The 15,273-nt window shown below is 42.7% G+C and overlaps 1 protein-coding gene across 6 annotated transcripts in view; it reads right to left on the bottom strand.

Annotated features, from left to right (window-relative positions):
• baiap3 (BAI1 associated protein 3) overlaps nt 1–15,273 on the bottom strand; it is a 77,544-nt gene that overhangs the window by 34,095 nt on the left and 28,176 nt on the right. Inside the window, exon 1 of one of the 6 annotated variants that reach the window (XM_015360024.2) lies at nt 720–920. The exons of 3 other annotated variants lie outside the window; for them this stretch is intronic. The gene's annotated coding sequence lies outside the window, so the exon portion shown is untranslated. 2 more of the 6 variants (XM_015360023.2, XM_015360026.2) reach the window with 2 other exon arrangements.

A 15,273-nucleotide genomic window follows, 5' to 3' on the forward strand; every position in this document is an offset into this window, starting at 1 on the left:
CACTCAAATACATCTTCCCTTATATTTATTCTTGTTTTGCAAATGTATAGTTACACAGTTCATGTAAATGTCTTGTGTAAGATCTGCTTTTAAATCTCCAGCTGTGCAAGTTTCTGGCATACTTGTGTTTTAGCCCTCCTTACAGATTAACAGGCACGTGTGTCCAAGAAACTCTTCTGTGTCACGACCACCAGCCAGCGGAGACCATCTCACAAAAGAACTAACCAGTACCAGCAGCGGGTTAATAATAACAAACGCCGCCGCACGTGTTAATCCATCAGCACACGCTCTACTTAAACACTATTTAAACCATCCTAACCCGCTTGCCGGTATTGAATCTACTTGTTGAGAGCTCTACCGCGTACTATTCTGGATTGTCGGTATTGAGTCTACTCGTTGAGAGTTCTACCTCGTATTATTCTGGACTCTGGACTTCCCTTTTGCCTTTCGACTTTGGACCTCGCCTCTCGTCTCGGATTGTTTGCCACCAGTGTACTTCCCAGATTTCGACCTACCTTACTCCTTTTGACCACGACCTCGCCTCTTGTTTCGGATTGTTTGCTTCATCGTACTTCCTGGATCCTGAATCACCTTTTTCCTTTGGACCACGAACTCGCCTTATGTATTGGACTGTTCACCTGCCTCGTCATCTACCTACTCCTGCGTCTGCACAGGATCCACATATCTCTTCATTAGTGATTCCTGACAGAATACCGAACCTGCAAGATGGATCCCGCTGACGCTCAAGCCTTTCGTTCTCTTTTCTATCACCCTTCCCAAGCTTTCACCCAGCTTCAATCTTCACTCCAACAGCTCGCTAACCACGTCGCCTGGCTTTCGTCTCCCCCATTTTCGCCGGCACCCGTACCGATTCCTGCTAAGCTTTTTGTATAAGCACCTGCTCCGACCCCCGCGGCCCCGCCCACCACTCCCTCAACTTCAAAAGTATGACAGCAACTCTGCAGGCTGCTGGGGTTTTATTGCTCAATGCTCCCTGGCTTTCCAGCTGCAGACTGAGCGGTTTTTCTACTCCCTGGGAGCAGATCGGACTCGCCCTTTCCTTGCTCACAGGCATAGCATTGGATTGGGCAGCGGTGTTGCTTGCTAGGGGAGATCCGCAGTTCTGACTCTCAGCTTTTTGCAGACCGTTCCTGGGCGCGTTTTTCTCAAAGCAACCCGGACTTGACTCTCCTTCGGCTGTCCTCGCTTCACTAGGGCGTCCCTGGGCGCGTTTTTCTCAAAGCAACCCGGACTTGACTCTCCTTCGGCTGTCCTCGCTTCACTAGGGCGACAGACCACTGCAAGATTGTGGCAGAATTCCAAACCCTCGCCACAGAGTCTGCCTGGAACCCCAAAGCTTTGGTTTGCCTTTTCTCTAAAGGTCTCTTGGAGGTACTGAAGGACCACCCAGTGCTCATGCCACTACACACTCGGTCTCTAGAGGTGGCGATTGCTCAGGTGGTTGAATTGGCTTCAAAGAGCAGAGAGGCACCCAGGAAGCAGACCTGTGCATCCCATGGGCCCTCTCCCCTTGGTGCCCACCCTGCCACATGCACCCCTGTCCTTGGAGGAAAAGGAAAGGTGTCGTCGGGAGGGACTGTCTGTACTGCGGCGCTTCGGATAAACCTTCTCTCCGTTTGTCCTTCAAGATCCCCGTATCCATCTCGAACCCTCCAACAGCTTACTGTTGGAGTTTGTAGTGCTGTTTATTTCACAATCCTCGTCTGGGCCTTTATTCCCGTCCGAGATTTCATGGATGGATGTTCACCTTCCCCTTTCGGTTTTGGTTGACTCGGGGGCAGCGGGGAACTTTGTAGATTGAAGAAGTGGGACCCCGGTGTCCTGGCCAAATTTCCAATTGGCCCTTACTAATCATGGCCTCCTAATAATTCCCCTCTATGAATTGGCTTAATTACTCTGCTCTCCTCCCCACTGATAGCTGATGTGTGGTGAGCGTTCTGGCGCACTATGGCTGCCGTCGCATCATCCAGGTGGATGCTGCACATTGGTGGTGGTGGAGGGGAGTCCCCATTACCTGTAAAGCGCTTTGAGTGGAGTGTCCAGAAAAGCGCTATATAAGTGTAAGCAATTATTATTATTATTATTATTATTATTATTATATTCCTCTCGCCCCCATCTGCATTCAAGCTGTGGATGGATCACATCTCCAGCCTGTGCTGGGTTTTTCTTCACAGGGAAGAAGGATGGCTCCTTATGGCTGTGTATTGACTACAGAGGGCTGAACTCCATTATAGTCAAACATCGCTACCTCTTGCCTGTAATCCCAGCCGCTCTGGAGTTCTTATGCGGAGCATCCATCTTCTCAAAATTTAGATATGGGGGGGGACTTATAACTTAATCAGGATACGCGAAGGGGACGAGTGGAAGACGGCCTTTATGACCACGCACGGGCATTATGAATATCAGGTTATGCCTTTTGGACTCATTAATGCCCTGGTGGTCTTCCAATCCTTCATGAATGACATCTTTAGGGATATTATTGGAAATTGTTTTGGTATACTTGGACGATATCCTTTTTTTTTTTTTTTCCGCCAACCCTGAGGAACATGTATGTCACGTCCAGGAGGTCTTGTCCAGACTCACTGACAACAAGCTCTACGCCAAGCTTGAGAAGTGCGTTTTTTCATGCTTCTAAGATTCACTTTCTGGGCTACATTATTTCTCTCCTTGGAGTGGAGATGGTCGCTGCTATCAATGACTGGCCAATGCCTCGCAATTTAAAGCAAATTCAATGCTTTCTAGTTTTTGCAAACTTCTACAGGTGATTCATCCAGAACTTTAGCTCTGTTGTGGCGCCCATCACGGCTCCGACCCGCAATTGACCAAGCCGGGGTAAATGGAACCCAGAGGCTAACCAGGCATTCCTATGCCCAAAACAACTCTTCGGCTCTACTCTTACGGCATTCCAATTCCTCCCAGATCTGGACTACACGCCTGATCAATCATCTCATCTAATAGAAGCTTGGTGGCGATTCACTCCTCTATTGAGGATCAGGTCAGAGATGCCCTCAATGGAACTACAGTTCCTCTGTACTGTCCCACAGATAAGCTTTTTGTGGTAGATCACTTGCGCTCTCCTGTCCTGCAGTTGGGTCATGATTCCCGGTTTGCAGGTCATCCTGGTAGCAGATGCACTCTGGACCTCTTGACCAAGGATTTTTGGTGGTCTTCCATGAGAGCTTGCTGAGTATGTCCGGTCATGCCCCATCTGTGCCAGGACTAAGACTCCACGGGCTAGGAAAGCCGGCCTTCTTCACCCCCTTCCGATCCCGCCCTTGGTCCCATATAGCTGTCGACTTCATTACGGATCTTCCTAACAGTCAAGGCCATACCATAATCATGGTAGTCTCCAATTGATTTTTCCAAAGCAGCCCATTTTGTACCCCTCCCCACACTGCCCACGGCCCAGGAAATGGTGACACTGTGTAGCAGGTTTTCAGGATACATGATCTGCCCAGGGATGTGGTCTCTGACAGGGGCCCTCAATTTGTCTCTGCCTTTTGGAAGGCTTTCTGTCAAGCACTTGGGACCCATGTATCTTTGACTTCTAGATGTCACCCTGAGGCCAATGGACAGGTGGAAAGGAGTAACCAGCCTCCTTACCTTTCTTTAGAACATTCACCTCCTCTTCACAAGATGACTGGTCGTCACTGCTTCCCTGGGAAGAGTATACCCATAACTCCCTTGCCTCCTCCTCCACAGGTCTCTCTCCCTTCCTCTGTTCATTAAGATATCAACCCACTCTCATCCCCGACACCCCTCCAGATACGGCCGTGCCGTTGGTGCACCAATTTATTTCCAATCTGCTGAGGTCCTAGAGAATGGCTAGGACAGCTCTCCCCAAGTCGTTCCAGCGCCAGGCCAGATTTGCTAACCAGCATCGCAGACTAACCCCCATGTTTTCGGAGAGGACAGTTAGTCTGGTTATCCACGAGGAACCTACCTCTACGCCTGCCTTCCAAAAAGCTCAGCCCCAGGTACATCGGTCCCTTCCTGATTCTCTCCTGGATCGCCCCGGTCACTTTTTGTCTCGTGCTTCCCCCCCACCTTCAGAATCCACCCATCTTTCCATGTCTCCCTCCTGAAACCCTACCACCGCTCCCGCATCTCATTCAGGGGTGCCCAGTGTATACTGTCCACAAGATCCTCGACTCCAGATGGCACCATGTTACCCTTCAGTATCTAGCCGGCGGGGAGGGTTATGTCCCCGAAGAGAGATCTTGGGTTCTGGAGAAGGATATTTTGGACCCTATGCTCATCGGTGATTTTCACAGGGACTATCCTGATTGGGTGTCGGGAGCTGCCCGTGAGGGGGGGGGTGGTACTGTCAATGACTAGCCAGAGGACAGATTAACACGCATGTGTGTCCAAGAAACTCTTCTGTGTCACAACCACCAGCCAGCGAAGACCATCTCACAAAAGAACTAACCAGTACCAGCAGTGGGCTAATAACAAGTGCCGCGGCACGTGTTAATCCATCAGCACACTCTCTACTTAAACACTATTTAAACCATCCTAACCCACTTGCTGGTATTGAATCTACTCGTTGAGAGCTCTACCTCGTACTATTCTGGATTCTGGACTTCCCTTTTGCCTTTCGACTTTGGACCTAGCCTCTCGTCTTGGATTGTTTGCTTCATCGTACTTCCTGGATTATGAATCGCCTTTTTCCTTTGGACCATGAACTCGCTTTACATATTGGATTGTTTGCTTGCCTCGTCATCTACCTACTCCTGTGTCTGCATAGGATCCACATATCTCTTCATTAGGGATTCCTGACATTCTGCTGTGGGTTCAAGGGGCTCTCAGAAGGTTCAGTGGGCAATGTTCAGCAGGATGCAGTGTGACATTCTGCAGCAGACACCTCAGTAGCACACCTTGCAAAGAAACCAAACCAAGACTGCCAGGCTGTGCAGTCAGTGAAGACAGGTCCTGAAACGGCTGTGCTTGACAGTGCAGGCCTTACTGAGGAAGTCACACACACACACACACACACACACACACACACACACACACACACACACAGTTAACTTATTTTTAAAATGTTCCCCCAGTTTTGAATGCTTCAGATGGTCAGAGGAATAAAAACAGAATCCAGTCTTCTGAGTTGTATCACGGGTTGTATAGTACACACAGGTAACTACAAGAAGTAACTCTGGCCTGGGAATACTGTCATGCATCCTAACGGTTAACAAGTTACTAACATGATGCTGCAAGAATGTTTAAGGGGACAAATATTCAGAAGTTCTTTTAAAGAAGTATTATCCCCTCTTCACTGGGTGAGAAGGATTGGTATACTTCTTAATGGCAGCAGCAGAGTACATAGTCTCTTGTACTCTGACAAACACAGTGAGGAAAAAGTCAACTGATAACCAGCAACAACTTTCTCCCCAACAGCTAAAAACGCTCTGTTACAGGCTGTTTAGTAGGGACATTTTCCCTACAAAATGCAGAAAATCACTTGCATAATTTACAGCTTACAATTATGTCTTCCAGAATTGAGACTTGATTTTAGATACCATCTTAACACAAATTACAGATTGGCTATTTTGCACAAATGTGGCTTGAATACGATAACCCAAGCCTAGCCTGCATTGAGAAATAACGTATCCCAACAGCACACAGTAAAAAGTGGAAACTTATAGCCAAAGAGGCAGAAGGTTTTTGGTAAAAGCAGCAAGACACCACTCTTCTTCTGAGTCAAACCTCAGTCACAACAATTAAGTAAAAAAAAAACAACTTGTTTTTCCAAACCTAAATTGACGGGACGTTAACGTGGAAGAGCAGTGGGTGAATGTCTACCAGTTACTGATGGTTAACCCTTACCTCTCTGATAACAGATTAGGCACACTCAGATTTTATCCTTAAATGGATGAACAGTTAAAACATTTGAATGCTCATTTCAGTTCCAAAGCCTGAAATACTTCATTCCAAAGCCTGAAAGGAAGCCCATCCCCACAACTGCCATTCAAAGAATGTTACTCTTTTGGGCGGGGTGCTGTCAGAGTTGTCCAGCATGTAATTAAATCTGATCAGGAGTCTGTGAGATGTAGTGAATCGGAACTGACCCATAGACTGTCTTGCAGTCTGGTCACCATGGTAACAGAGCCCTGCTCACTGGAGGAATTCAAGAGCGCGTCTTCAGAGCTTCCCCGAAATACACTCGACAAACACTGCCAGAGCAGTACAGTCTTTGTTCATTTTTTTAGGTCACAATGAAATACCCAATTAAATTCCAACTTATTACCTAAGAATTGTGGTAATTATCACTTAAATAATGCTCAGCAGTTTATTCATAGTGATGCCGCTCTTTTTTCATTCTTGCTACAGAAAAGGTTATTTTATTCCAGGTAAGACAATCAAAGGTAATGGACAACTAATCTTAGGATGTTTGTGTCACAATATTAATGTTGGAGATGACAAAATTAATAAACAAAAAATCTGAAAATATCTGTTAAATCTGCAGGTCTGTCTGCTTTACTATGAGCTGTGATGGGCTCCTTCTTTCTAGCTTAAGTCAATAACGTGAGACATTTCCCCACGTTTCTGCTTAAAAGTTAACTGCTTTGAATCCCCTGAGCTTCACAACTGCTCATATTGTTCCAATTTAAAAGAATGCTGCTTTGCTTCTTAAATGTAATAACAGCCCTATAGCTCAGACGCTTTTCCACACACATAGGGGAAGAAGACATTCAGTCCATTTTTCTCCTTCTATCCATTATCACAAAACTGCTTGTTCCAAGACAGGGATGTGGCCCTGAAGCAGAGTCTACAAGTCAGGGCTATACCCTGGCTGAGATGGCAGGAAGTGCACACACATGCACATTTAGACACCAATCCAGTGCACACAGACACTGCAGAACATATATTCTCCACACAGAAGGCTCTCCAGTCCACTGCAAGAACTGCCTTGCAAGAACTGCAAGGCATCAGCGCTAACTTTCCATGCCACTGTCCTACTCTCCCATTCTTCACAGAGGGAAAATACACAGGATCGCTGCAACAGAGATGACTCAAAACCTAATCTGAAATGAACTCCCATTATCACATCATCCTCAGAGGGACTATTTTTCTGTGTGCCGCTACCTACTGTACCTTATTAACAACAAATGTGTTCCTTCTCTTAATGTTTCCAGGGTTAAAAAAAAAACTGAATGAAGAGGACATAACACAGCTGAAAATTTCTTTTTATGTTAAATTTTAATTTTAGAATTATTTTTTCTAAATTCTCAAAGGAACCTGTCTATCTTACAAATTAACAAGCTGGCTTGATTAAGGTTTGCTCTTTCTGCAGTGCCATTGAATGGAAACCTCTATGTACAATTGCAGTTAAACTTGACATACACTCACAAAATGAATCAATTCCTTTGTTACTCCAAAGCTAACAACACAGCTGCATATTTCTTGGAAAAGTGCTTGGAGTCATTATTGTCTTGTAGTATTAAATACTGCTGTGTCCCAGTTATTTTCCCAGGAGATGCGTCTACATACCAAACGTTCAATGCATTTAATACATGTATTTAAAGCGGACACAGATTTTGACCCCTTGATATTCAAATAAGAAACGGAAGAGTTTTGTGGACTGTTAAACCTACAGTATATGCAAAAGAGAACTGGGAAACAAGCTGGAATGACTAAATGAGTTATGATCATCTGTGATTTTCTATTTCTAACACCCAAATTATAAAGGAATCCCGTTTCTCTTGACCTTTTGTGGACTTGATATTTTTCGATGGGCTGAAAGTGTGGCATCCTCACTTCTGAAACTAGTAATTTTTCTGCTTTAATTGCCATCCATGACAAATGTGTGAAAAACCATTAGGTCTCCTGCTTTTTTTACTCCATTCCCCATGTGCACGTTTGTGTTGGGATATCCCCTTCAGCTTTGCCCATGTCTATTTGGCGCTCTTGTTAAGTACTCCGAATGCCAAACTGTTTTTTTGATAAATGATTGATGCTTGTGCAGCCTGAGCATCACAGGGTGGCGCACTAGGTGATCTCGCTGTGAACCCTTATGTGTGTTTGTGGTTTTAAGATCACATGCCTTCGGAGATATTAACATTATTTACACATGTTCAGGGCAAGCCATCTGGACGCTGAAGGTTCCCTTGCTTACATACGCCTCCCATAACAACTCCACTGCTGGTTGCTAGGGAACAGCTCCCTCCCACGCTTTCCCTTAAGCTCTGGCAGGGTTTTAAAGGGATGTCCTGCTCACTCCATAGTGTTCGCCTGTCTTCTGAAGCACAGGGGTAGGGCCTCAGGTTGGGGGGAAGCTTCATACCGTACATTGTGCTAACATTATGAACACCCGAGGCTGCTTCTAAAGAGACGCCCTCTTTAAGAAGCTCAGAGCAATAAACTCAATGCTAGTGTCATGTTGTCACTTTGCTTTGCCTTGGCTTTACCAGAATCTTTCATGTTATGTCAATGTTACGCACCTGCCATGATTTCACCATACTTTTGATGCAAATTATACCCCTCTTACTATAGTATATCACTGTAAACCTTCATAGACGTGATTCTGCATGCCAGGGGTAGATGGAGTGCAGATTCCGTCACAAACCATGATAAAGATGATCTTGGTTACCAACTGGCAGGATGTATCACAGGCTGACATGCAGTGGGACATCACAGGGCTGAGGAACTAGAATGCTGCTAATCCAAAGGGCAGTTCTTTCCTAGGAATTCTTAACAGGAACCACTGCACTGCAAGTATCCTCAGTACTAGTGACCCTCTAAATGGAAGATGTGTGCACTACAATTTTTAAAAAACATGATTCAAACACTGACCCTCAACTGGGTTTGTTAAGAAAAAAGGGAAAGGGGGATAATAAAGGACTAAAGATAGGAAATCACAACTTGGGAGAACAGTAAGCAACCCCAAATAAGACTTTTCTTCTTAAAAATAAACACCTGTACAAGGTACAAAACAACATGGGTATTTTAATTATTAATGTAATTCTTAATCATATAGTCATTAAATGGCCCTGTAAAAATCTTATCAATATGATGTAAATACATAGCTAGCGTGCATCATTTAAAGTACAAACTGCGTAAAAGCACAGGAAATAAGCAAACGGCTTCAGAAGAGATTTACGACTTCCTGTGGGAGATAAAAGCACCACTGTCATTCCAGCAGCACAGGAGCAATGCCTGACGCAGACTTGCTGCGCTGCCAGCAAGGTTTTCAATCATGGTGAGATCTGAGGCTTGTCCAGCAAGTGCAATAACAAAGCAGACTGGTGCTAGGGTTTTATCAGTGCTGGAATTGTACAGTGCTCCAGTACAATTCATAACACCCTGTACATTAAAAACTTGCATCGTTGAAAACAACCTTCGAATTCACAAGAAGGTTTGAATGTCAGACAGGAATTTTCTCTGTATTAATCAGGACAACTGACTGAATTACCAGACAAAGAAGGCTCCTCTCCTTCCTTAGCAACAGTGTGACATGAAAGTTATGTCACTAATGTTTCAAACTCTTTGAGGTGGAAAACTTATTTGAGCAGATACAGTTCTCAAAAAAAGCCTCCTCCTACTCTCAGATATTGCCCGTTTTGACAAGGACTTTCATTTTGGTTACCCTCTCTGCTTTAACTATCTTTACTTTCAGTCATCTTCTTTAGAAACTGTCAGGAGTTTGTCATTAGGACTTCCTCAGTGAATTTAAAAATTCTGGAGAGCCTTACCTTAGCGTTGCATTCAGCTGCGTTTTTTTGTTCCAATATATCTGCAGAATGTCATGTATAACCTTTACCTTTAACCTGTGCTTTCCATGCCTGTAGCATCTCAAATGAGTGACAGTTTGTGGCCTTTAACAGGATGTTTCTTCTAAGGCCTTCCCCTGTATAATGCATGAGTCTTAATTGACTGAAATGAGGCTCTTGCGCTGTAATATTACAATTGCACACAAGCCTGCCAGATGAAAAAGAAGACGCTTTAACAGTTTTATTTAGAATCCTCAATTCCTCATCTACATAGGCTATTTAAAAAACTTCTAAGTGCTCACTGTGATAGAAACAGCCCCCTCTGGCACCAGAAACTCTCTCCACACAAGAGCTTTTTGTGGACTCTGCCGAAGGTTCCGTTCCCAGGCTATTGAATACAGTTATTAAAAGCATTTTAAGCAGTTTACAGACAAAGGCTGGCAAACCAATATTGAAGATGAAATTATAATTGCTGATAATGAAGACGGAGGACAACATCAAAAAGAAAACTAGGCTTTGATAAGGGTTGCTTAAAAGGTGAAAGAAGCCTAATTTATGGCAACTGTGAATTGGATCCTGTCCTGTGACATTACAGGTTTATTTCCCAATACCCCCAAGTTCCAGGAATGAGGTGGTAGATGATTTCTATGAATCCTAGTTGTACACCATCCTTATACAAGCTCCCTGCAGGCAAGAAGACACATCACAATAGTTCACTTTTGAGTGAAAATGTTGGGAAGGCAGAGAAAACAAGATTCCTTATTTTCCAAAGACTGCAGTGGCTTTCAGAAGAAATGTTTGCAAGGAGGAAGCTAAGTTAAATGCACTCTGTTCTTCCCTAACAAACAGAAAGAGGCTATGAAGGCTTTCAGTGAAGCCCTGTTCAAATGGTGACATTACAAAGTGTCCAACATGTTAAAAAAAAAAGATTCTGCCATCACTGGTTTCTCTAAACTTGGGCAGCCTCAGCACCAAACCCTGTTGAGGTCAGCACCATGTTCAAACCACTCAAGCTAACCAGTCTCACAAGAAGCCGGGGCTTTCCGATAACATGCTAATGATATCATGTTAACCTTCCCAGGAGAAGAAATACAGAAAAGCCTAGTAAACCACATGTGAACCACAGATCCTTTTAATAAAACGGAGCTTTGCACATCCTTAACTAATTTCTTCTTGTGGATTTCACAAACCTTTTTTTCCCCTGAAGCTCTCAATCACAAAAAGCAAATCACTGCCTAAGCAGGGATACTAATAGAGAGTCACACACCGAAAACGCGGCAGGCCGCAAAGCACGTAATAAACTGAATAACATGAGAAAAAAGAATCCCCATTTTCCATGAGGAATCTTCAGCTTCTCATTGTAACCCAAATACACTGGTTGGAGTGCCCTGCCATTTTAATGATATGAAATGTTTCTGATCTAAAGAATAATATGCAACAAACATCCCCTGTATTGGGTCCATTTGCACTTGTCGAGCTTAAATAACACAAACCTTGCAATTGTTCTTAGTCTTTGATTTACCTATGAATTGCTGCATCCAAACCATTAGCTTTCTTCTGAAAGACCCGTTATTAATTAAGATGCGAAACAGCTTCCGGGCACTAATGACTGCATATTAAAAATAAGGGTAGAGGAGATAGAAGGGTGGTGTTTTTCAAAGAGGATCAACACTTATGCAAGAGGAATAGACAGGAGGTCCTTCATATCAGAGCGAATAATTTTCTTTTACAAGTCCAGGTCTCTGTTTCTTCGAGGTTTAATAGAGGGCAGACTCGGAATAAAAGCCCACACATAATCAGGCTCTTCCTCATTCACAGCAAATGCTTTCAGATAAATTATTATAATTTTGTTTTGAAGAGGAAATGTTGTTAGGGTATTTGATGTATCTTCCTAGGATGTGTCTTTCAATTACCAGGGTGGTCTAAACTCCTGTGCTTTGTGAGCAATTGGGTGCTGTTTTAAAATGCAAAATAAAAAATTAAAGATTTTCACCAAGTGAGACAAAGCAACGAGTTACAAAGCAACTCCCACAGAAGAAAATCAGAAAATGGCTTTTTAGCTCAATTAGGCCCTAGTGTCAAAGAAGACAGGCAATTTTATAATTAAAATATTCTGTACAGTATGTGACAGGTGTCTTTTTATGGAACAGATGCTGAGTCATTTAGGATATAACAGACACGCTTTCAATAACAGCTGAGCTACAGAAATGGTGAAGGAAAGAAAGAACTAGAAAAATCTTTCAATCTGACTGTTATACAATCCTAAATGCAATCTCCAATCTCTTATTACTCAGATGTATTAAATTGCCTTATTTCACAGTGAGAAGTGTTTTACAATGAAAAGCTTTCATACTTACTGTCATTTGTATTTTTAAATATATGAATTCTAAAAACAAAAGATATCCTGTGACTTAACAACTCACAATAGAGGGTTGATGGTGCACAAAAATAAAATGTAAAATGTGTCTGACATAACTATATTAAAATAATTTTCTGGGCAGACCTCAAACACACCAATAAAAACTGGAAGACTGTCAGATCTGTGTTTTTTTATGGAAAGCATTCAAAGAAGGACAAAATCTAAGTTATAAGTGTGGAGTCACAGCATGTTTTTTGTGAAGTGGAGGAGATGTGTAACAATTTAGATATAATTCTAAGATTCTGTAAAGACTCTAAAGCTTTTGATACATTAAGGAAACATTAAAACAAGAGAAAGACTACAAACAAAAGGAGGCCAATCATTTAGCATATCAAACACATTTGGTTGCTAGTATCTCATAATTCCACACAATCCTTTGTGTAAAAACCTGCTGTTCTCAGTTTTAAATGCAATTTGTTCCACTTTGTTTCCATTTGTGTCCTCTGACTTTTTCATGAGCAGCTTCTTCAAGCACTAAGTGTTTTCCACCTTATATTTATAGTTTAGATTTTTCTAACTACATCTATCACTTTGTACTTGTCTACATTAAACGTCTTCTGCAAGGTGTGTTTGCCTGGTCTTGAAATTTGTATCTTTGGCTTTCCTTTGCAGCTTCTACAGTGTTTGCTAATATTCATATTATTTTTGGTATCATCTATGAGCTTGGCAAGTTTACTAAATGCACCAGAATATAGAACACTGATTTATGCCACTAATTATATCATCCCAGTTTGTGCACTCACCACCACCTGTACTCTCCATGTGCTGCCCATTAATCAGTTCTTAATTCAAAGACACACATTACCTTGAATGCCTACTGTCTGTCATTTAAAAACTAATCTTTTATGAGTAACTTGATTAAAAGCCTTTTGAAAGTCTAAATACGCCCTATCACACGCTCTCTTATCTATTATATGTTCAGGGTTATCCATTACTGTTGTCGCTTGCTAAAAAAACTAGTTTAGAGAGACCTGCATTTTCTAAACTCATTGTGACTCTCCATTAGAATCCTTCTGATATACAAATGATCCCCTAGTTTAGTTACACTTATCATTTTCATAGCCTTCTGTGTAATAGAATTAAGACTTATTGAGCTATAATTACTTAGGTTTTGTTATCTTTATGGATGGATGCTACATGAAAACTTTCCAGTGGATATTACTCTGGTCTTAGAACAGGGGTATCCAATCCTGGTTCCGAAGAGCCAGTGTGTCTGCAGGTTTCCATGCCAATTAATCTCTTAACAATGTTATAAGATCACCATTGGCTTAATTGGGATCAACTAATTAACAGCATCATTCATCTTTTCACATGCTGGAAGAGATCTGGAAAAACTGCAGACCTCTGGGACCAGGACTGGAGACCCCTGCTCTAGAGAATACTGGAAGTGTTTTGTTAATGTCTGCTAATAATATCTCTTGTTTCCTTCACTACAATAAGTAGAATAGCAATTAAGAGATTTATCTTAAATGGATGTAATTCCCTCGATGCTGGCACAGTTTAATACCAGCTGATTTTAGGTAGTGTTCCCTGGAACTTCTTAGATAGGCTCCAAGTTGCTGTGATTCTCAAAAGGAATAAGGGGATTTTTGAAGGATGTGTGGATAATTTTCTTTAGTTGTTATATCTACTGTTACTAAGCAAACACCTCCTAATTGGGCATTTCAAGGCATTATCAGATCACCAACACATCAGCAAAGCTTTCTTGCCTCTGAACCTCTCTAAACCAGGTCTCACAATTAACGTCAAAATCCTTCCTTAGATGCTTTCACTGCAGCAGAATACTTCCTAGTTTTTCCCTCACAGTCCTGACGTTTCACGTTCAGTAGCAGTGTAAACCAGCCTTTGCTGAACGTATCACTTGTCTGCACCTTTTACGTGAACACTCAGACAGCCTGAGCTGGTCTAGGCCAGCATGTCACAGTAATTGTTCCCCACTGGGATGATATCCTGTGTGAGAAAATTACAGCAGAGAAAAGTTATTCAGTGACACTTCTAATGCTAAAGAGTGGAAGCATTACGGCTGATTTCTACTCAATGTTGCAATTTGATCTAGAAACTAGACCATAGGTGTTCCTTCCTTGAGATCAGAGTCCACTGTGATCCTATCAATTACAGATACAAGAAGTTGGAATAAGGTTTGCTTATCTATGCCACCATTCTCTGGGGGGATAGTATTTAGCATCACAGACAAAACACCTTAAAATTACCAGGTTCTACAGTTACCTTTATATACTGTAGAACAGGAACAGAACTGGAGACTGGTGTGCCTGCAGGTTTTCTAGGTCTCTTTACAGCAGGAGCATCTTAAGGGCTGGGCAAAACTGTTAAATTGGTCCAGTTAAATCAGAAACCAGCTGATTTAGCTCATTAAAATCTGAGTGCAGTGAAACCTGCAAGTACACCGGCCCTCTAGGACCAGGATTAGGCAGCCAGGTCCTGGAGAAAGAATGCTAATAGTATGTCTGGCTGGAAAGTCATATGCAAAGTCAACCTCAATTTCATTTAAACTCTGAACTTTCCTATTTTGACAGCTGAAGCATTTCCAAAGCGTGCCTCCTGAAACCTGTTTGAGGGTGGGGGTTCCCCTTGAATTAAGACAAAATCTGGAATCGGAGGGGGGCACCTGGGTAGAAAAGAAGAAATGAAGTCAAGGACTAGGATCTGAATCATTTCACACCATATGGCACATCCATACCACACTGCAAGCATTTATATCAGTGGGCTTGCTTCACAATTAACCACTAACTTCTAAGATATAGTACATACCGTGCATATTTTCATCCAGATTCACAAAGAACCTCTTATTATACTTCAACATGTGCTTGTATAGCTGTTGAAGTACTGCCCCTGGGATTCTTACTTTCTTTGTTTGCATCCCGGTAGGTTTGTAAACCTGTAAGGAACCTGTAAAGAATACCCTCTCTTTTTAAAAAGTCAGCTTCCATTGAGTTGCCAGGAGAGCGTCCTTGGGCCTTGCAGTGTGAATAGCTGTCAAAGAAATACTTGCAATGGAAGTAATAGTTGCCATTTCTCCAGTATTTGTGAGGACTGAGAGATAACAGCCACCAGGACACATTTCTACGGCACTGAACCAAGAGTGTGTACTGTAGCTTGTGATTC

Source organism: Lepisosteus oculatus, chromosome 19 (genome assembly GCF_040954835.1).
Source record: "Lepisosteus oculatus isolate fLepOcu1 chromosome 19, fLepOcu1.hap2, whole genome shotgun sequence".
In the NCBI taxonomy this organism is placed as follows: Eukaryota; Metazoa; Chordata; class Actinopteri; order Semionotiformes; family Lepisosteidae; genus Lepisosteus; species Lepisosteus oculatus.